The sequence below is a fragment of the Temnothorax americanus genome, unplaced genomic scaffold (genome assembly GCF_048541705.1).
Source record: "Temnothorax americanus isolate GAGA-0224 unplaced genomic scaffold, ASM4854170v1 Scaffold28, whole genome shotgun sequence".
Taxonomy (NCBI): domain Eukaryota; kingdom Metazoa; phylum Arthropoda; class Insecta; order Hymenoptera; family Formicidae; genus Temnothorax; species Temnothorax americanus.
This window is the reverse complement of record NW_027509421.1, coordinates 2,901,162-2,924,405: the sequence shown is the minus strand read 5'-3', so window position 1 is coordinate 2,924,405 and position 23,244 is coordinate 2,901,162. Positions and strand designations below refer to the sequence as shown.

The 23,244-nt window shown below is 37.8% G+C and overlaps 1 long non-coding RNA gene across 1 annotated transcript in view; it reads left to right on the top strand.

Annotated features, from left to right (window-relative positions):
- The window catches only part of LOC143899578 (uncharacterized), a 90,949-nt gene that overhangs the window by 2,199 nt on the left and 65,506 nt on the right, over positions 1-23,244 (top strand). Inside the window, exon 2 of the long non-coding RNA XR_013257544.1 lies at positions 2,149-2,264. This is a non-coding gene — a long non-coding RNA (uncharacterized LOC143899578). The remainder of the gene's footprint in view (positions 1-2,148; positions 2,265-23,244) is intronic.

Genomic DNA, 23,244 nt, shown 5'->3' with positions numbered 1-23,244 from the left:
ATGGAGACACAGTGAATATTAATACTCGCCCGTAGCCTTTCGGTCGACAGATCTTATCAGTTCGTCTCGCTTTTCTACCGCTTCCGCCTTTTCCACCGCCGCTTATTAAAGTCGGCTGCTCATTTGCGCGTCCCGAGGGTCTTCTTCTTGTTCAGCCTTTACTTTTTTTCTATTCCGCCGTTGTTGACCCCGTTCGGTCCGACCGCGAAGGAAGTGTATCTATACTTGGCTCGATTTTCTTACCTTATTGTTCTCTATTCTTTATTTCATCTTTCTCTCCGGATCTCTGCGATCTTTAGTGATTCATCGTGCAACACAACGCGGCAGAATGAGTAATTGTAAAGATCCGGTTTTTCCTTCCCTTTCTAAGAATAAAATGATGTAACGTCGTTGACAAAGTAAAATACGATATTTTACGTATAAATATGTCGGAATACTCGGAAGATAATGTGACAGTGATAGAAGTTTTATATTGAAATGAAAAATGATAACTTTAAAAAATATAACTCTTGTAAATATAAAAAAATACTGGTTATTATTTATGGACGATATTTCTGTACACATATCTGGTATCAAGATATTGGAGAATATTATAGCGTTTTGAAAATATTAGAGAGAGATTTAAGTGTATAATATTTTTTATTTTATATAAGAATTTATATTAGAAAAAGCGCCACTATTTTGCAGAGAGAAATTCGCATTTCTCATATCTTGTGAATACATTATTTTAAAAAATGTACATAAACATTATTTTGTCAGAAAACTCAGTATTTGTATAAAATATATATTATTTCGTCGTAAATATAAAAAAAAAATCGTGAGAACCGCGCGATACACAATTTACATGATACGTAAGGATGAATAAAATAGCTCTGAAAAGTTAGAAAAAATAATGAAAAAAAATAGACGCGCGCTGACAGGGATGAAGTCTTCATCGAAAAACCGACGAGGGCGTCTGTCGACAGGCAGTGGCAGTCTTCTTTCACGAAACGGGCATAGGCATTCTCGTCGTCGAATCGTAGTGCAATTAATCATCCTCGCGGAAACGCGAGCGGTGTTGGTCGAAGTTTTTCGATATCCTGAAAGCTTCTTCCCTCCGAGTTGAATTTGCGCGGAAAAGTTTTTGCACGGAGGTTGCCCTGTCCTTCCTTTGCTTTTCGCGAGCTACCCACGGCGGCCTTTCACGGCGGCGGCGAGTCGTTCGCAGATTTCTTCTTTCGGTCAAGTTATCGGGTGAAAAGTCGCTTTTAATAGAGATGGTAATTATGAAGGTATCCTGATAAAATATTTATGCCGATACTGCGGACACGAGATAACGGGAACCAGGTACTTTGAATCAACTTCGCTGATGGGTACTTAGTCAGAGAGCAGCTTAATGAGATGTTATGTATACGGTGCGAAATTGACTTAAGCTATCAAAATTACTATATTAAAAATATGGATTATATTAGTACATAGTTTATTATATGAACTATGTTTGAATAAATAAATGCTTAATCGTATACATAAATTTATACTTTTTACGATAAAAAAATTATATTACAAGATTGATTAAAAAAGTAATTTGTTTTATCAAGATTATGAGCAAAATATAAACTTTACAGTTTGTAGAAATACATGTCCTTGAGGCTGTTATATGTTATTTTTTGCATCTTTATAGACATTCTGTGCTAAAAATACATTGTTCTAAAGTGGTACTTAGTAGGTACTTACTATACTTATTTATGGATAAGAATAGTGGATCGATCGGGCTACTAAAACTCGTCCGCAAAAAGAACGAGTTGGGCAAATGTTATTAAAGCAGTACGTGGTACAACTCGTTAAGCAAACGACCCTCTAACGCCAAATAAATTAGAGTCGTTGCGTTCGCGTTGCAGCGGGCCGTTAAAACGACCCGTTCTGTCGTTACGTAAATCAAGCAATAAAAGCGTCGCGACAATAGGATTAGCGGCAAATTATAAATATCCCGGCGATTTCCAGTAGGACTATAACTTTCCCCTGGTCCTTGAAGTTACACGCTCGATAATGAGCGTCACGCGCGCTCACGCGATGACGCGTTCGCCGACTAACTTGCGTGCCGTTAAAAATTCGATGAATTCTGCTTCATCCCTGTTCATCATAATAATCGGTTTCTCTTTTTGTTTTCAGGTAAGTCTCCTCGAAAATACAACAAGCCCGTATCAAGCCGCGTGTCGCTCATACCAAACCAAAACGAACTCCGCTCAACTAGAACTGCACCGTCCAAGCGAGATCTCGACAAGACGGTAAAGTATATATACGCTCTTCCATCTGTGATATACGCGAAAAAAAAGAGTCCGTATATATTCGCGAGCAGAGGCGCAGGCTATGCAGCCTGAACTCCTAAAATGGTTTCCGGCCGTTTAAAGTTTAAACACTTCGTAAGTCCTTTCCGCTCTTCTGTCCCCGCTTCATAATTCATGGGACGCTTCAAAACTCGCAATGTACGGCGCAAGTCTAGCTACGTCCCGGTGGTAGTTTTTGTCGCGGAATGTTCTGTTTCTTTCACTTTTCTCGCTACGTGACGCCGAGCAGCTTGCGTCCGTGAACGCCGTTAAATCTTTCTAGACATATCTACCGAAATTTCCCAGGTAGTTTTACATCTTCCTAAAACATCCTATATATGTTTTTTATATTGGATCTTTCGCTGACAGGTGCAATAAATCGTGGTATTTTATTTCCTGAACGTGATTTTAATTTGCTAAAAAACGTATATGATAAATTTACTGTAACTTTCGAGAAATCTTGTACCTATATTTGATTATAACAATACTTATTTGTAATATGCAAATAAGTTACTGATAACTGAAAGACTGCTAAGGTCTGAAACGGTATTAATAATATTGAGAGAATAATTTTATATATGACCGAACTTATATATATGTGATATCACGATATCAGTAATTATTAAAATATTTGGGCTATCTTGACAAGAAATATTTTTCGTTCCTCGCCATTCGCTCAAGAGGAGACGACTGCCATGCTTTTCTTGCGGCGTTCCTCGCTGTGCCAGCGACTCGCGCGAGCGCAGCGACTAACTAAAACGAAATATTTTAAGTCATCTCGGTGCCTGGTACCGGCCGATCGCGATAAATTATTGATTGCTTTTTGCGGAGAATTTGCTACGTCCGAGTACCTTGACTCATTGAGACCGGCGCTGGATGGCGATAAATTAGCAATTTTTTGCATCTCTACGAGAACAGCTCTTGAGAAACAATGGATCACGTTGTACCGCGGTAAACGCGCCTGGTATTCGTCGTATGATGCAAACCAATTTTTCTGTCGTGATAAAAATCTCGTTTTCTTTAGTTTCGCGTACTTTACGGCGTCTCTCTGTACTACGGATTATGAAATTACATTTATTCTTCAGATACCGTATACCGTATAAGAGGAATAGACGGAACTGTTTCTTATATTGAGCGTATAAACAAATGAAGAAAATGAAGAAAATAGGCGAATTTTTTTTAATTTTGTATTTTATCATAAAATTATTTTAGGTACGCAAAAAATATATAGTTTTGAGATTGAGCTTTAATTTTTCCCGAAGAAAAGATTTTGAAGATAAACAGAAGATAGAAAGCATAATTGAGCTCGAAATTATGAATGAACTTTTATTACAAGAGTGACTTTATTGCATAATGTAGTACCTTTAATACAAAGAAAATATAAATGAATCTCAGCTTCTTTGAGGGTAATGGTTTTAAAGTGGTTGTAAAAACAAAAGAAAGCAGAAGATAGCACACTCGTTGGAAGTATTATTTGCACAGGTTACGCTTTTGCTCGAATTATATGTTACAAAAACTGTATATATATTGTATATATTTATATATATACATATATATATAAATACATAACTATCGTTTTCTTGTCAATAAAAGCGATTTCATACATTCCAAAACAACGCAGAATTAACCAATCGCATGCATTGGGATAATGATATATCTAGTTTTGATTAAACATAATCAAAATCATATCTGACATTTAATACTTGATACGTATACGTTCCTAATTTCACGCATTCCGTTTATGAAATTTTTGCGCTAATTATACTAATGAATTAATCGAATCTTACGTTTACGGAAATATCTGCAGAGTTAATTTCTCGCGTTTGTTGAAACGCGATAGCACAAACACCGTTCAATCCCGGGTAAGACACTATAGAGCAGCGTTCTGTACCGAGCTCGTGAAACTTTTAATCCGGCAAAACTCAGTCTGAATCGAATTCGTCGCGCGATTTTAGCGGGAAAGGGGGGGGGCAGGGGAAAAGCGGAGACTCCACTCGGTGGAAATCATTAATCACCGGTCGTCGGTTCGAAAGTTCGTGCAACTGCGCGAGCAGGTGCACGGGGCGCCGCAGGTGCGCCTTACCCTCGCGATGCACCGGATTTCTTCCCGTCCGGGACAGCAGCGAGAGTGCATTAATCGTACCCGCGCCCGTCACTCTGCTCTCATAATCTACTGGAAACCGGCGTGTCGCCGTAGGTAGGAACTTCCCCCCCACCACGAGGAAACAAGTTTAAAGCTCGATATTAATAGCGGATTACGTGCAGGTACTCAATTTCCGGCCGGACACCCGCGTCGCAATCGAAAAGTTTCGGGAACACGAACCGAATATTAATGAACACGAATGCCGTCGGGGTGCTTCTTAACCGACCGATCCTCTCACCTTATTTCTAATGCAATGAAATTCAATTATCTCTTGTTTTATCTGGGACTTAGGATCGCCACAAGTTTTGTCCAAAGTATGCGTAACAGCGTTACGCAAACACAGCCACCGAATATAATCTTAATTTAAACGACAAATGTGAAAATCGACAAATAGCTGAAACATTTATTGGAAAAAAAAAATTAAATTAAGTTTTTATTATATATACGTTTATGTACTTTTTATTGCAATCCATTAGTTTAACATTTGAATTTTAAAAATGATTATTATTAAAAATTTTGCTTTATATGGCGATTCTGATAACACATCACGTTATTATCACACAAATTCGTGTGCTTTTTATAACATTGCAAAATATAATTTATTCAGTTATCAATAAATTCCTATTTTAATTTCGTGCTTTTTATTTTATTTTGTTGACATTTATTAAAATTTTGCCGAATTTTTTAGCAATATTTTTGTATTGAATATTATATAAACTTTTGCGAACATTTTGTCTATAAAATTTACCTAATAATTTATAGACAGTTAATAACATATCAATGGGATATAACATTTTCAAAATGTTTAGATTGTCGAGAAAAAAATAAACATCAGAGCTCTTAATATCATATCACTGAACATCGTGCTTTTCGAGCTTTTTATTAAATACGTACAATAGCATTTTTGTTACACTGCACATGTTTATACATCTAAATAATTGATTATTGTTTTTAATATTTAGTTCTATTTCTTTTTATTGCTTTTAATACTGTTATAAGTTTATGTCACATTTTAATCATTTGCATTAATATTCGGGAACCCGATAGAACAAAGTACAAAATGAAATAATATTACATCATCCGCTAGAAATGAGATATAGAAGCACGCGCAAAAATTATTCATTATCTTCACTATTGTCTGCAATTGTTACATCGCATGTATCGACGCCATTCAATCGACTGAGCAATCGTTCAAATCGATTGTTTCACGCCAAAGCGTACACGCGATCAAACGAGTCCGATTGACAGCGGACAGAAATTGTTTGACGAACGGTCGATTACATCTGAATCAGAGTAGTACATTCGATGTTGACGCACTCATGCGTGTTGACCATCATTAACGCGCTCGACAGGCGATGTACACACAGTTAAGTGCTCCGCTCTCGTATTTCTTAACGTATCACGCTCCTGTTATGCAATTTTCTTTAAATTTGAAATACGAAAAAAAAATCTGATTTTCTTTTGGGCCACCTACGATGCAGGCATCGTTTATCTTTATTAAAATTTTGACGCTGTTGGGATTCTATCCAGTTAGATAAGCAAAATCGAGTTGTGCGGGAAATCGGTGTAACGCACCGCTTAAATCTCAACTCGCGTCGAATCTCGACATCACGTCGAGGATTGAACGTCGATCGTCAGTCGCGTCATACGTATATACTGGAGAAGTTAGCGTCCGATATTACCGCACATATTACGCCCTGATTGCTCCTGACCCAATAATGCACGACCTTCGTGCATTCCGAATGCGCTGCAACTCTTACGACTGCGAATTGCATTTACTGGACAGCCGGAGTCAGCACGATTATCGTTGCGCGTCGATATGCGAAATCGAAATCTGCGTCTATCGTTAATCGTGTCACGGTCGTATGTATGCAATGACCAAAAGTTTCCAACCGATTTGCTTGATGATGAAAGACGGGCATCGTGCACACGATCTGGAACAAAGTGGTTGTTACTCCACGCAATCATTGTACAATTATTTACACCACAGTTGTATATAATTTTTTTAAATTAAATATCTTCTGATATCTCCGCTCATGAAAAAGGAAAGACAAGATTTTTAATAGAAAATAACGTTATAAATCTTATAAATTGTTATAACGTTGTTGAATATTGGTAACATATAGTTATGTCATACATATATAGAAAACGGGAGCGATCATTAGCGTATATCGTTAGTGTATTGTTATCCATTACGTTTCTATGCGGACGATCGCGATTTCGCACTACTATGCCTACATCGTCGTACTTTGAATTGTCCCGTGACGCTACACGTCAGAATGACTCGGGCGTTAAGGTGCGATTTCATTGACGCTAGAAACCAGCGGCAGCGTCAAGAAAATGTAGTGGGGGAAGAAGTTTCGTTGACGTTTGCGGTACGCTAAAAAGTTGAGACGGTCTGAACTTCTTCTCCCACTACATTTTCTTGACGCTGCCGCTGGTTTCTAGCGTCAATGAAATCGCACCTTTAGTCGGTCTATAGCGTTTAGAGATTTTACGTTACGGCATCGTTACGGGGTTATAATGATGTCGACTGCGTTTCCCGCGTAGTCAACGTGAGTTGGCGCGATCGCGGAGTAATGAAGTACCGTATTATACCGCTAGACTGAACTTCAGCCCGTCATCCCGTAACCTCTAATAAGCGGCGAGTATTTATCAAATTAGCGTCACAGGTAACTTCGATAACTGCCTCAATACAAAGCGCGATATTGCTGCGACAATGAGTTCCCCCGCCGCGAACTCCTGTCAAAGAGCTATTATATCTGATACAAACTTATGCAATGCAAGTATAATCTATGCACTTTGTCTACTTTATCAGTAATATTGACATTGCTTAAAATAGAATCTATCGAGTTTACATTATGACTAATATAAAAACATCAGTCACAAAGAAGTATTGGAAATTCATTTAATTCTATAATGTACACTGTACAGATAAGATACTTATTAATCGATAGTACCATGATTATCATTCTTTCTGTAAACGAAAAAAATATGAAACAACAAAAGAAGTTGGCAGTAACATTGCGAGTTTGATTGCGAGTTAATAGTTGATTATGAATATTAAAATATTAATAATAATATTAATATAATATAATTTAATGTAATATATAATGTAATATAATATATATCAATATAATCTATTTAAATGAAAATAATTGCAAATATTGAAAATATTACAAATTTGAAGTTTTAATGAAAACATATGTGTTTATTATAAAGATGTGACATTTATAAATTCTTTTTCCTTATTTCCTTATTTTCTTTATAAAGCCTGATATACAGGTAATATTTATCATGTCTCATGGGGCTTATACATATGTAAATTCGTCCTGATTGCCATATTAAGTTAAAGGGTATTGTGTTTTCTCTTGAATTATAATATTATATAGCATCGGTCTATGTGCACAATCTTGATTCCCGGTCTTGCCATTGTTCGTAGTTGAGTCACGTAATAATATAACGGATCGCCCGGTCTTGAAAAATGCAACACGCATTTGGCGGTGCCTTTTACGAAAGAATTTGCGGATATAGCGAGTGCATCAACGTATCAAATATACAAGGTGCTCCTGAACTATGCCGCGGTACCCCGTATAACGAGACGGCGGTATCCTTTATAAAATTCTGAGAGAAGCATTTGTAAAACCGTGCGATTCCGGCGTCTCGAGATTTCTTCGTTGGAACGCTCGAATACTTCAGCAAACGTCAAGAAGAAAATTGCTCACGCAGACTTTTACTTTGGCGTGCGCTATTAAAGCGTAATAAACTGCAAAAGCAGATCTATGCGTCGTTACAAAAATTTTCTGCAGATATAGTAATATGTCGTTTTTTTGGAATTTGTTTGGAGTTTTGATAGTTTAACGGCTGTAACTTCCAGATACTTTTTTTTATTTTGATTAATTTAATAATAAAAGACATAGTGAATATTCATTTACAATTTTTTGACGGAAAAAAAATTTATTATTACTTTTGCAAGATCTCATGATAAGTTTTTATTAAATTAGGATTATTATTTTCTTTGATCCGTGGATTTTTTTTAGTATATATGAACCTTATTCAAATTTTAAAAATTTGATTACGGCATTTTTTTTTTAAATTTATTTTTAATATTACATTTGTTGGAGTAATTAAAATTCTAAATTAAAATTCTGCTGAAATATATAAAGTCTACTGAAAATAGAACACGGAACAGTATTTTGCAGCCATATTTTAAGTACTTATACTGCATTAAAATTCTTCTGCTCAAATATTTTACAATTTAAAAATTTTGATCTTTTTTGTTAAAGGATTTATATATATATATATATTATATATATATATATATATATTTGTTAAAAGATTTTAAATTAATAAAAAAAAACATTGAGAAAAAAGTGCGAAAGTCCTGCAATATTAATATACTACTCGTCGCAAATACTGATTAAATTAAATAAACTCATTCTAAATAATTGTAACGATTATTTAACCATAAAAACAATAGATATTTGTATAATAATAGAATACATTTTGCTGGTTTATCCACTAAAATACATAATTCTAGATTTTATAGATATAGACATGACAAAACTTACAAAGAGGTTTGACAAAAGATCAGATCCATAAAAATGTTAATCATAACGATACATGAAAATATTGTCAAAAGCAATTTTTTTGCAGTTGTCTCATTGTGCTTTAAGCCTATCGGGCTATACAGAGTTACGAATGGCGAGTTTAAATTACGCGGAAGGGCAGTTAGTAAGTACTACGGTTACTGCGTACGTAGCAGGGTCATCGATCACCACGTCCAGGGTCCTGCGTTCTTTATTCGCAGAATAAATGAGATTCATTATGACTCCACGTGTGCGTCAGTCCATAAAAAAGGGCACCGGCATTTTATTTATTAATACAGCGGTCAGTACGTCGCAAACAGAGAATACGTGATTTTTATCCGACCCCCATTCTCGATAATATGCTTCCAAGTCACCGTTTGTCCCATAATGAACTCACTATCGTTCTCTGAGATCTATAATAGCCTACAAAACATCTAGATTGCATTATTTCTCGCTGTCTTTTTATGCATGAAAGAATGGTTTTGCTGAAGTATCTAAAAATGTAGCTAGACACAAATCTGAAAATAATTTTGTTACACCATTAAAATAATTATGTCACTCAAACTGATTGCTATATAAAATGTCAACATTTTGTACAGCATTATCATACTTCAGCGACCTATACTATAATTATTTTGATGGTGCAACAAAATTATTTTTAGATCTGTATCTATATCTATAAATTTTTAGGTATAATAAAACACCGTTCAGTAAAACACCGTTCTTTTCGTATTTTTATAAGGATTTATTATTGCATTGTTAAATGCGACAGATTATTATAGACAAAGAGAATGAATTCTTTGCTTTTTGCTTATTTATTTTGATGAAATTTGAGATTATTATAAAGCTTGCTATGCATTTTTAGTTATAGTAATATTAGTTAAGTTAAATCTATTTAAGGATCTAATTTACTCCTATATTATTCGAATTTTCTCGGATCTATCTATATTAAATTTCGATGAAACGCCGAGCCGAAATTTCTGCGTAACGAAGTATGTTAAATCGAGAGAAATATGTAGCGTGAAACTTGCCCCCCCCTCTTTTTTTTAGTTATTTTACATAATAGTCAGGAAGACAGGGACGGCGTGATAGCGCTTTTGCACATTCTTATTTTACATTATCGGCACGTCGATCGTTAAGTATGCTCGGGATAAAATTTAATCAATTATACGTGAAAGTAAAGCGAGAAGAGAAACATTAAAACACAGATGGTAATTCCACCTACACTGCGCCCTTTTAATTTAACGAACATTCTTCGAGACAATTAGGAACTTTCGTTCTAAAACTTAGTTTTGACGCATGATGAATTAATCGGATTTTACTCATTACCACGTTCTTAGGAATAATCACCGTGTCTATACCATTTCTCAAAGTTTTTAATTATCTTTACGAAGGAACGGTAATGTGGGAGAAGGACATGCGCGCACGTGCTTATATGTATTCTGCAGCGTAAATACAGGACGAATTATTTTCCAAAATACGTATAGTACAAAGTGCATTAACTTCTTATCGGTTTGCACTTTTGTAAGATATTAAAAAAAAAAATTAATTTATGAAAGGTCAATGTAGATTTCTTTTAAGTTTATCATAATATTTTTTCACTCTTGTGCCAGAATGGCGTACTTTCGTTGTCTTATTTAATTCATCGATATCACATCGAGCTAGAAAGAAAAAAAAATGTTCATATGCTGCACAAGCCATGTGTATCAAAATTATAATTTTTAAAAAATTAAATTTTAATACTTTTTTTTTGTTTAATACCAGATCGCATCTTTACGTACTAAAAATCATTTCATTAATTTTTTGATAACTCACTTAAATGTCTTTCGAACAGGAAATAGAACATTTCTTCAGGCGTTTATTTCGCTCTATTGTACACTCGAAAAGTATATTTTGCTTCTGCAAATCGCAATGTATTTCTCGGCTGCCGAGATTAAACGACTTTTCTATTATATATATATTCTATATATATATATTATCCGCTCGTTTATTCTTCTCTGAAGAAATGTACAGAAATCTTGAAGCGGCAGAATCAATTCGAAAGAAAATCTGGTCTGTCGTTTCAAAACTGCTCTTCCTTCTTTTCTTTATAGCAATCATGTCTGGTGCATCGATAATGGAAGCGTCGTTTTTCGGGTCTTTTCGCGAGTGAGCCGACATTGTCATCGAAAATCAAGCGTCGAATTCTTTCTACGTAGAGAAGAATACCGAAGCGAGAAAAGGAGAGAAAAAAGAGAGAGAGAGAGAGGGAGAGAAAGAGAGAGAGAACGAGGAAGAGAGAACGAAGGGTAGAATCGTTTTACGCGCTACGCCGAAAAAAATAAGAATTTTTGCACGGTAAAGAAACGAAATTGAAATGCGACGCGGACGCGAACGGCTCGACAGCGACGCTCCACTCGACGGAATTTAAACCCCACGGAATCTCGAAACGGCTAAAATATCGACACATCCGATACAGGCCGCGGATATATTTACCTGGTGCCCGGGTTACCGTTGCGCGCACTTTTTTTTACGATCGGTCGGTCCCCTGAATTTTTTACGGCTCTGGCATTTACATATCGGAATATCCCGCGAGCACTAGGCCGGATTGGACCGAAATAACTTTCGCTCGCGTCTAAATTCCGAGTCCGGCGCAAGCTGTTACGATCACAAATACGTTACGCGGATCTGTAATTGCTTCTTTTTAATGCAGTCGCGTTTTTTATTCCGTTCACTAAGTTGACTCTTTAGTTTAATACACATTTGAAAAACAATAGTCTTTTTTTTTTAATTTTTCTAACGGATATTGCATATTGATCATCTCTATAGAAAGTTTTAGCTCAGTTTGGACTATATATATTATATTTTTTTATTCTCTTTAGTCTTAGAACTTTTATTATCTTTGGATCTTTACTCGTATAACTTTTTCAAAATGTCAGCAAAACGTGCGATGTTTCAAAGACGGCGCGATTACGTGCCGTTTTATCACGATAGAAGTAGGTATAACTGATTTCCATGTTTAGCATAGAAGAAAGATTATTGTAGACTTAGGGCGCATCTTCTTTTGTACTTTTGATCAAAGAAGAAGTTTTGCCGAAAGAAAAGCGCAAGGGACAGCTATTTTCCATTGAAAATTGTATAGCCACTAACCTTGTACATGCATATTTCATTCGAAACGGCGTAAGACGCAGGCCAAGGGAGACATTTCTTCACTTCTTCTCAGCTTCGGAGCTAAGTCGCTCAAACTCGCCCGAACTTTGTCCGATTTAACCCTTCGCGGATTCAACTCTTTTGCACGCTTTTGCTTCTTTTTATGGTTAAACTATCATAATTTAACTCTTAAATTTGTCTGTACGAGATATCTTATAGCTATCGCATTATTTCTAAGTGACAAATTTTGTTGTGATTGGAAAAATATTTAATCATTGAACAGTAATTAATTAATAATAACATGTAGGTTATTTGAATTTTATTTGTTTAATGATTATATATTTGGTTACAAAAGCTATCTTAATTCCATTATGTCACAAAGATATATTTACGAAAAATATTCGCCAAGTACGCCTTTCTTGAAACAGCTTGAGACGCTTCAACTTATTCTCATTTTACAGTATTACGTAGAAACTCACATTTATTTTCAAACTTCCAAGACACTGCACTCGCGTTTAATGGCCACTGCTCCACATGGGTAGTGCTCCGCGCTTTAACCATTTTTATCTCTTTTAAAATCCATTTATTTATTAGCTTACTTATGGACCTTTAACTTTTGCTCTCATGCATATATTCTATATGTGCTTGAAGTAATGTACCGTTGGGTGTCGCGCGCATGATTCATACCAGCGGCGTAGGAAGTTGCCGGTCGTAAGTGTGTCTGCTTTTACGGAACTCTATGGGGATCCACCCACTTCGGGTAGAGAATTTGTGAGAAATTACCAGAATTCATTACCTCTGTGATTGCGTTCCCTCGCGACCGATCTCTTGGCAGGCTCGTTACCGCCACGTTGAAGCACGGGGAACGGCCAATCAAAATTCGCACGTGCCAGTTGAGAATCGCGAGTTGATGCTCGCTCTTTCGCGTTATGTTTTTTCCCTCGCAGGAATAAAGTTTCTAGTCACGAGTCTCCCTTTTTGCGACGCGACAGCACGTTTAGAAAGCTGCGTTATTGCGCGTGGTGGATTTGAAAAAAAAAAAATGGCTTTATATATACCTCGGACGCACGTTTGCAGTAGTTCATCAAAATACATGAAGCGCACGCTGAGCCGTTCTCTTCTCAACTAATATTCTCTTTTGTATTTCGCCTCGCTATAATTAAGCAAAATTCTTAAATCGCAGAAATCACGCGAAACAAAAAATGACGGTTAATAAGTAGTAAAAAATAAAACGATAAATTATATCATTAACTACTAATTCTTTCTCTTTCTCTCTCAATTGTGCCGTTGTAAAGTCGTTAGTTTTAAAAGACATATGTACGTCCAAGTTGACCAATTTACAGAAGGCTTGTATTCTCGAATGTTCGGCCGCGACATTGTCGGTCAGCTTTGTTCTACGCTCCGGAATTATCCCGTAATGCGAACTTGCGTTTAATTGCCTCGTCCACTGACGTTTGTCTCCGCCGACCTTAGAAACGTTACCGAACAAGCGATTAGCAGGCTCGTCGTGGTTCATGGACACGAACGTCCCGTTATAGTTTGCTCGCGATGGGTCACTCAGTAAGTAGTTGGTTTCCACGATGATTCGTAAGCTACACGACTAGCATATATCATTTGTAAAATTCATTGAAGGAATACATAAAATATTTTCACTCATAATTAATGGTGGTTTCATGTAGTGATTTATGTGAATGATTTTGAACACGAGCAAAAATTTGCCCGGACGTCAATTTCCTTTGCATTATTATTATCAATTTTTAATTAGATGTCTCGGAAATTGATTGTGAAATTGAAACGACGATAGAATAAAGTTCACGTGATATTAAATGCAAAAGAGAGAATTCATGTAACTTATTTACCTCTCTTATTTACACATATCTATTTATCTTTTCTATTTGCAATACATTTAATTTCTAATATGGTATAACTTTTATAATCATATTTTGGCTAAAAATTTATTAAAATGAAGAAATCTTTTTCGATACGATCCTGGATACTGATTTTGAAATCCGTAAATATATAATTCTCCTGTGTATCGATATCTGTTTGTCGATTGTAATTGTTACGTTATACGTTTACGTACACAATATCTATTAACGGACGTTACATAAGGTTCACTGAAATATACCTAAAATTCAGAGATGCTCACCGTGGAGAAAATATCGTGTGCCGCCTGGGAACCTTTTATAACGGTGAAAATTGATAAAAAAACAACGGCATTTTTACTGACGGCGGGAAGGAAAATGTGTATTTTAAGAGTCTTTTTCTTTTGCCTTTAAGCTACGTCGCAAAGGGTAACCGCATCGATCGAGAGGAAGTGCGAGCGCAGTTACAGAAATTTCAGCACGCAAAGGTTGATCGACCTGCGGTTCCGCCTTATGTGACGCGTTTCGCCGCAAGCGCGACCTCGAAACAAAAAGAGGAAACGGGGGGAGATAGAAAAAAAGAAATACGCGTAACGTTTTCTTTCTGTGCGGAGACAAAAGCACCGTTTCTCCTCTAGACTCCGACGAACCGCCCGAAGGCTTCCAGCGAACCGCGTCAAGGGAAGCTACCGCTCTTCTCAACGCAATGTTGAAATTGTCGTCAAAGCTTCCTTATGCGTATATAGGAGAGAATAAAATTGCTAACGACGGGCGTCTAGAATGTCTGGGCAATTCGTTATCACAGAACGTTTTAGGTTACGAGTCGCGTGTAATTCATAAATTTGTGGGAGCTAAATAACAAAACTGATAAAAAGATTTTACAAATATGTTTGCCGAATGCGATAAGCGCAACGTAACGCATAGTATAAATTAACGTCGGGCTATAGATCACCGTAAATATAATTCCCATAAATATAGAAATATACGCAATTTAAATCGAAATAATCACGTCGAACGCAATTATGCTGGGTATAATTGTGCCACATAGCGGTATAATTATGCCGCGTGGGTGTGCATAATTGAATTCTGATTTCCGTTCGCTGTACATATTTTGTAACGAGCGAATTATCTCCCGGCCGGTAATCCATTTTGGAAAATGCTCCGCAATTAGAGTGCGATGCCAAGTGGCGAAAAGTAAATCACGTCACGGGACCCGAAGTGCGAAGTTTCATCGCACGCGACGAAACGCGGGCTTGACCGCGATCTTCGATAGCGAGAGAAAGAGAGAGAGAAAGAGAGAGAGAAAGAGAGAGAAAAAGAGAGAGAGAGAGAGAGAGAGAGAGAGAGAGTAATTCTTTGTTTTTGCGTGCTCCTGGGAGTACATCCGTTACGGTAGCGGTGGGCAGAGGCTAACGGAAAAACGTTTTAATTTACCTGCGGCCGACGACGCGGGGTGACGACGAAAAAACATCGGTGCGGTTTAATCAACGTAAATACCATCGACGGTGAGCGGGGGTGAGGGGGATAGTTTGCCGAGGCACTAAAAAAAAAAGCGCCAACGGGGGGGCCGTTTTACGTGGGACACCCTCGCGGAAAATCGAAGGAACGACACCCCGTACAATTTTTATCGTTTCGAATAGATTAGCCCGCCGTCTCGATTTTCCGGCTATTATATGTCTCACGGTCCTTTTAATTACTGTTACGGTAGCGCGGCCAGCTATTATCGTGCGGATAATATCGTGGTTTTTTTCGCGCAAGACCGTCGGAAGATACTTTGCGTCGTGATTTAGTCTCGTGTGTTATGCTAGAAAAAATAAACAAGTGCAGGTTAAAGAGTTTAACAATCTACGGTCTCTTAATCCTTTACATTTTTTTTCTATATACTCTTGTCTAGTGCGAGTTATATAAAATGTATTTTATTTTGTTACTTGCATTCAGGACATTTAAGTGATTCAAGTATATTGTTCTCCAATTCCTCCGAAGTAGCTCATGTAACTCATGTTAAGTTACTCGAATGTGGTTGTTCGCGACATCGGTACATAGGTACGTGTACATACTGTATCATTAATTGTGAGATATTCTCCGTGTAGGCGAGGTCTGTGAAGTTGACATCCCGAAGTGCGAATTTTTTACAAAATTGATTGTTTGTAATGATAGGCAATATCGAATCATTTATTGTAGTACAAAAAATTAGACTAATTTTTCCGTAAGATTACTATTTGGACACAATTGTTGTTCGATAAATTTTAATCCTGCTGTAATTGCTTAGCGAATAAGAAATGCAACTTTGTCGCGGACTTTTTCGAGTGTGCTGCATGGGTGTCGACGCAAGTCAACATGATGATTACAGTATACGCGACTTCCGGAAGCAGGGGAGAACAAGCAATGACCTTAGCAATCGACGTGGTCGAGCTCGCTTCCTCGATAACCGTCGCCGGACTGATAAACCTCGGAATCGCAGAAAAGATTCCCCTCGATTCCTCGAAAAGATAAAGAATTCTTATCGATCTGTCAATATCGGAGATATTCGATACCGAGTAATTGATAAGGCCGCATCTGAAATTGATCGTACGCTTAAGTTCAGATAATACAGAAGCGGTCAGTTATATTAACGATGAGGAGGAAGGTCGTCGACCGCGCGCGGTCATATATATCAAGATACGAATAACGCGCACGCAGTTAAATTATTAGTTATTCCAGATCGCGTACAAGAAAATTGAAGAAAGAATATCTCTCCTGGCTTATCCCACTAATTACGGCAACGCAGTCGGGGATGATGTAATAAGAAAGTTGGAAATGGAGTGTACAGCTGGTCTTGATGAGAGAAAGCTTCTGCCGACCGGTAGTCGCGCAAACACGCTATAGAACATCTTAATGAATAAATAAATTATTCGCAACGCGATACAAACAGTAGTTTGCCGTACGAAATTTTAGAAAAAGGCAGATAAGCAACGGACACGAACCGTTACTTGAAAAAGAATACGATCAATATCTTCGTTTTGCCGAGAACGGCTGCAACTGCAACTGATGTATTTAGCCGTTCGTGTTAACGGTGATTATGGAAGTAATATCCAGCATGGAATTATTAATAATTGATTCTAATTGTAAGATTAATTCTTAACTTTCCGAGACAGAAAAAAATAAAAAATTCATAAAAATTGTTCAATTTAGCATTAAATTAAATTTGCATTGCATTTTCGAATATCTTTCTTGCTGTCTCTAAAAGTAGTATATATTGTTGCAAAAATATCAAATAAAAAATTTGATACTTTTAGATACAGCAAGAAGGATATTTGAAAATGTAATGCAAATTTAAATTAATGCTAAATTGAACAATTTTTATGAATTTTTTATTTTTACAACACGTTAATAGAAAAATAGAAAAATATCAAAAGCGTATAACTTTAAAATTAGTGTTATTATATTCACATGTTACTCACATGTCATGTTATTTTATTCACATGTAAATAAATTTCTATAATATATAGGTACTCATTTACAGCGTTAATTCTCGAAATTATCAATTTAAGAATAAAGAACGAATTGTCGTATTTTCGCAATCGAAATGTTACGCCGATCGAAATAGTTTTTATCGTGAATGTTTGAAAAGAAACAAAAAAGGGACGGGCTAATGGGAAATTCTGGGCGCACAACTGGCTTTTGCGGCGTCGCGCAACCATACAATGCCGACGGGCGATTAGCCGGTCTTATCTTGCACTCGAGAGTGCTCCAAACTACCGACGCGAAAATGCGGTCGGCTCGCTACGACGGTCCGGTTCTCCGGGGACGTATTTTCCGTTCGCGAAAAGCCTCGCGCGGGAGGAGCGCGGAAAATGAGAAGCGGTGGCAGAGGCGACGAAGGCCTGTAACTGGTGGAACGGGACACTCGCGGAAAGTAAGACGAATAGAGTCGTGTTTCACGACAGAAAGGATCGGAGCGAGAGAAGGAGAACGAGGAGAGGGATACGCGAGGAAAGGGATCGACGAAGCGGAGGTGGAAGGTGCATGGGAGAAAACGACGTGCATTAACGATATGATGGACGGCGGACGCGGACTCTGTCTATCATATACCTTCATCGTAATGCGCGAAAAAGAGAACGAGCAGGAGGGGAACGCGCGTATCCATTTGACGCGCCCACGCGACGATCGAGCTGCTTTCAGGAACGATACCGCACTCCGGAATAAGATGTATATAAAGTATCCGTGAAAACTGGCGATCGATCCATCGCGGTTGGTCGATCCGCGAAGCGGAGGAGCAAATTAATCTGCGAGCTATAGGTTTATTCCGTTATAGCGTATTAAAGAGAACATTATTTACAGGTTTCGAAATTTAATCCGTCGCCGTTAAAATTCGTCACGCGATCGTTCACGTTCACCGTATTCGATTTCCTCTCGGTCGATTGATTGGAGATTAATAATTCGCGCGGAATGAACTTTCGCCTCACTTTTTTCCTCGTGATCAACGAATACGTGTACGTTTTCCATGCAGAGCGGGACGGAAAGCAGGGAGGGGTTCGGATAAGGGGTCACAAACGTGCAGCTTTATTACATAACCGTAACAGGTTGCCGGTTATTGTAAGGCAGAGCAGAGATCGACAGTGGTGGGGGGAGCAGAGAGGGGTTATACAGAGAGTACCGTGCCACTCAGCGTTATTGCGGAATTACCGTATATGTACGTACGTTGGAACGCAAACAGTGCCTGCACTCAATCCCGAGTGCACGACCCGGCATGGTTTTGAAGCCACCGATGCGGCTTCGATATCGCCGATGATTACTATTCGCTGATACCGTATCCGTGTCTCGTTGTTACGTCACGATCGGCTTATATCGTCGGAGAATACGCCGTTGTTCTGCCGGCGTTTTGCCAGTGCAAAGGGATTGTCGCCGTGTTTACAGATTGGCATACAGTTCGCATCCGAGAGATCAATAATGTACATTGCAGCCTATTTTTTTTACCTGCTGAATACGCTGAATACGTAAATATCAGTTGCCGTTGTCAATCGCCAATTCAACTCTTTTCATGCGCTAAACTATACATCACTATATTTTACATATTTTTTACGTAATACATACGCATGTCTTATAATTATTTGGATAATAGCTTAGGTCAATTCTCTCGCTCTCTTAATTTATCATATTTTTATTATTATTGAAATAATAATATTTTATTTTAATTGCTATTTTTTTTATCATTGATGTAAAAAAATAATGTGCTTGTTGCATCTAACGGCACGGCATATATTCGTATATTATTTTAAACTGCAACAGTGCCGAAGATTGTGCAGTATATATACGTATACAAGTTGGTGCGTGACTCGTTAAATACAAGAGCGATTATAGGACATTGCTCGATGTAGTTTAAAATAGCGTGACAGCCGTACCGAGAGAACACGCCGGCATCTCGAATAATTCGTCGTCTCTTTCGTTGAAATTATTTTCTCAGACTGTGACTTGATTCAGTATGCAGAACACGGCAGCGATGCAATAGAGGACAACGTCGCGTTTTATTATCCGCGACAATAACACCAGCGTGGTGGTAACTTTCGCAATTACGATCCGTAACAGGTAGACATATGGTCCCACTTAAGAATATGGTACTCCGTTCAACAGCACTGCAGCGTTTTAGAAACTTCTCTTAACGGATTTCCGGTAGTAATCCTATAGCGGTAGCGTTATATTCATCGTCCACGCGAGGACGTTGAAACGTGAAACGGATGAAGCACGTACAGATGAATGTTATTACAGATTTAAAAAAGCGACGAATATAATAATTAATTGTCGCACTGGCGATTAATATAAAAAACAAAATTTACGATGCCACATTTTGTGGAGAAAAATATTATAATTTAAAAGAATCTCAGACTTCTCAGTTGGATCAAGTCAATGAGCGAAGTGTACGTTTTAAAATATTATTAGGCAATTAAATTGTCTCTCGTGTTTTATAAATTTTTAAGTATATATATATATGTCCAACAAATGAAATACGAACAGTTCGATAGTTTTTTGCAAACAAGATAAACGATATAATTAAGTACCAAATTTTCCAGTTTAATTTGAAACTTTCCAGTATCTATGAAATACCGTAACTTATGAAAAAAATATATCACAATTAGAAGAACTTAAAAATTTATAAAACACGACAATTTAATTGCCTAATATTTTAAAACGTACACTTCGCTCAATATATATATATATATATATATATATATATATATATATATATGCGTGCGCGATTTTAATCAAATTTCATTCACAAAGTGTTTTCCGATAAAATCACCGGATATTCCCCGGGCAATAACGCCGCGGGCTCACCGCGCGGCCAATGTCTGTTATCGATTATGCGGGCAAACTTATTAGACAGCGATTAGCCCGTTATTCGCACGCAACACGCTGACCCTGTTTCCCCTGGTGACGAATCCGCATGGTACACATGATCAGCCGCAAACCGGCGCGGCGGTGGTATATCCCTTGTCGCAAACGTCGGCGTCGCCACCCCTCGAATCCGGATCTCCACCCTTTCGCCAGGGTACATATGTTGAATACATACGCACGCGTGCGTGACCGTCAGTGCGTGTATACTTTGGATTATCCATGGGATTGCGAACGCGAAATGCGTACGGAGCAGCCTGACACATATTTGGCGTACGCGAGAGTAATTCATACTACACTGCGACTGCGTTCATAAAATAGTTATATAACTATCATATGATATTAGACTGTATAAAATGAACGAGATAAAAAGAGTGAAGAGAAAGAATGAAAATATCGACGGCGAAAAAGAGTTTCTATATTTTATACGTTTGATACATCTCTTGATATCTCAGTTATATATTTAAACAAACATGCACGTTACCTCTTTTATCAGCAACAATCAAATTTAAAGAGATACAATGAAGAAAACACGCACGCATACAGAGATCTATTTCACAATTTAATATAATTACAAAATAATTACCAAGTTTATGATTGTACAACTTTATACATACAAATATTTAATAGACATTTAAGGAAGCAATGTTACTACCAAGTGACGCTCACAAACACAATTTACACGTTATTATCTTTAAATAACAGTCGATCTAAGGTGACATTCTCCAACGCATCTCCGAGTGTTTACGTGTCTCGAACGTCTGACACGTAACTGCAGTAGCGGTGTATATGCAGCGTGACTCGCAAGGCGGAACGTGCGTAACACATAGCCGGAGTTGCGCGGAGCGTAAACGTCCCTGTGTGACGCATGTCGGATCGACATCTGTCTTTCTCTATCTAGCGCAATCTCTCTCAAATCTTTAAATCTCTCGAATGGATCGATGAACATATTTCAGATTTTTGCATTGGGAAGTAAGTCGAACTTCGGTGCTTTACTTGCCTCTCGTAATTTTCGCTTGCTTGCATTTCGGCGGACATACTATAAACGTCAAATTCGCAATGATTTATGTACAGTCGTGAGAAAGTTCGCGCGACCTCAAGTTCGTCACGGTAATTAATGGCCCCGTTAATGGCTAACTAATCGATCGAGGTTACATCAAGGCAGACCAATCACCGCGCAATGCGACAGATTGCCCGCATATAAGCAGGACATCTCGGGTCATCTCTGCATGCAGGACGTATCTAGTCCTGGCATTACACCTATTAATGTACATTATAATATTTGCGATAAACGTTGCCTTTTATAAATTATCTTTATGGCATATATATACATATAACAGTCAATTAAAATCACAAAAAAATTTTTCAGGAATTACAGTTCTGAGGTTCCATCTTCCTCGATTTAACTTGGAAAATATGAAATCGCGTTTCTATTGCAGTACCGTAACCGAACGGGATGCAGATTTTTAAGGAACACGAAATTATCGTTCCTACGTCTTGTCGGTCCTTTGGATTCACGATCTTCCCTTCAGTCGCGAATTTCCGCCGGTATTTCGTTCAATAGTCCTTTTCAGAAACGGGATTGGATGACTTGACGATGACAGCGCGCCCCCGAGATAGGTACCTGAAGAAGGATGGTCCGCGATGTTCTCTGGTCGAGGAGAACGGAAGGAGAGGGTGGTTATAGATACGTACAGAGAGGCAAAGCGAGGACGGTTGGCGGTTGATTTGCTCGGTTTGGTCCAGACAATACCGAGACGGTGGCTTTGTCTCGTATAACGCCGTTCAAGCGCTCTGCCTCCTTTGCCGACTCCTTATGGTTTGCTAACACACACACACACACACACACACATACACACACACACACACACACACACACACACGAATGCATGCGTGATTTCACATATATGTCGCATACAAGCGTATACCAAACTCGCGCATCAGATCGCATCGTAAATTGTACGGTAACGCGTCCGTTACCGTCTTCCTTTGCCTATACAAGTTTGTCCACCGTCGCTGGCGAGCAGAATCGGAGTTGGTTGTTTGCGTGAGTCGTCTCTGATATAGTATATACGCAGGATATTCCATCGATATCAATACGTTTGTGAATACATATTGATAAAAATAAAAAATAGAGAAGAAAATTCGAAGAGAAAATCATACTTCAACAAATCTTATAATAAAAAAGAAGATAAAAATTAACGTTTGAATAAGTACGCCGTTAGGTATAACATCAAGAAAATCAAGTAGCGAGAATAACACGCGAGACAAGAGCGAGAAGAAATTGTAGAAACTGTTGCATTATTATTTCATATCTATATAGTTCTCCGCGAAAAAAGAAACAGAAAAGAAAATTTAAAAAGAAAATAGACGTGATTTATACAATGTACTCTATAAGACAAGAATCTTGCAACGCATTTGCAAAGTCTGTCCTGACGGCGTATCATCTTGCGGCGTGTAATCTGCACTCTGATGCAGCCTTGGTCCACATTGCAGCTTCTTTGACGGGCCGCTACGTCTGTCGCACTGTCGCTGTACCGTAAACTGTATATTGTATACCGAACAGCGCACATAAACAGAAGTTCGGTCTTTTCCTTCTTGGTTCTCCGTTACGCTACTTCCGAACAAACGCAGGTATTTTGTAAAATAGGTATCTTTATATTGCAATACGTGTACGTTACACGCGCACTGTTCTTCTCTCAAAGATTTCTTTAGGATTTATTTCCTTCCATATGAAGAAAGAGAAAAATAATGAGAAAAGTTACGGCATCCAAATGTTAAGAATGAAACTGTTACGCATGTATGTGAATGATGTGCGGCAGACAACTGAATTAGAAATCTGAACG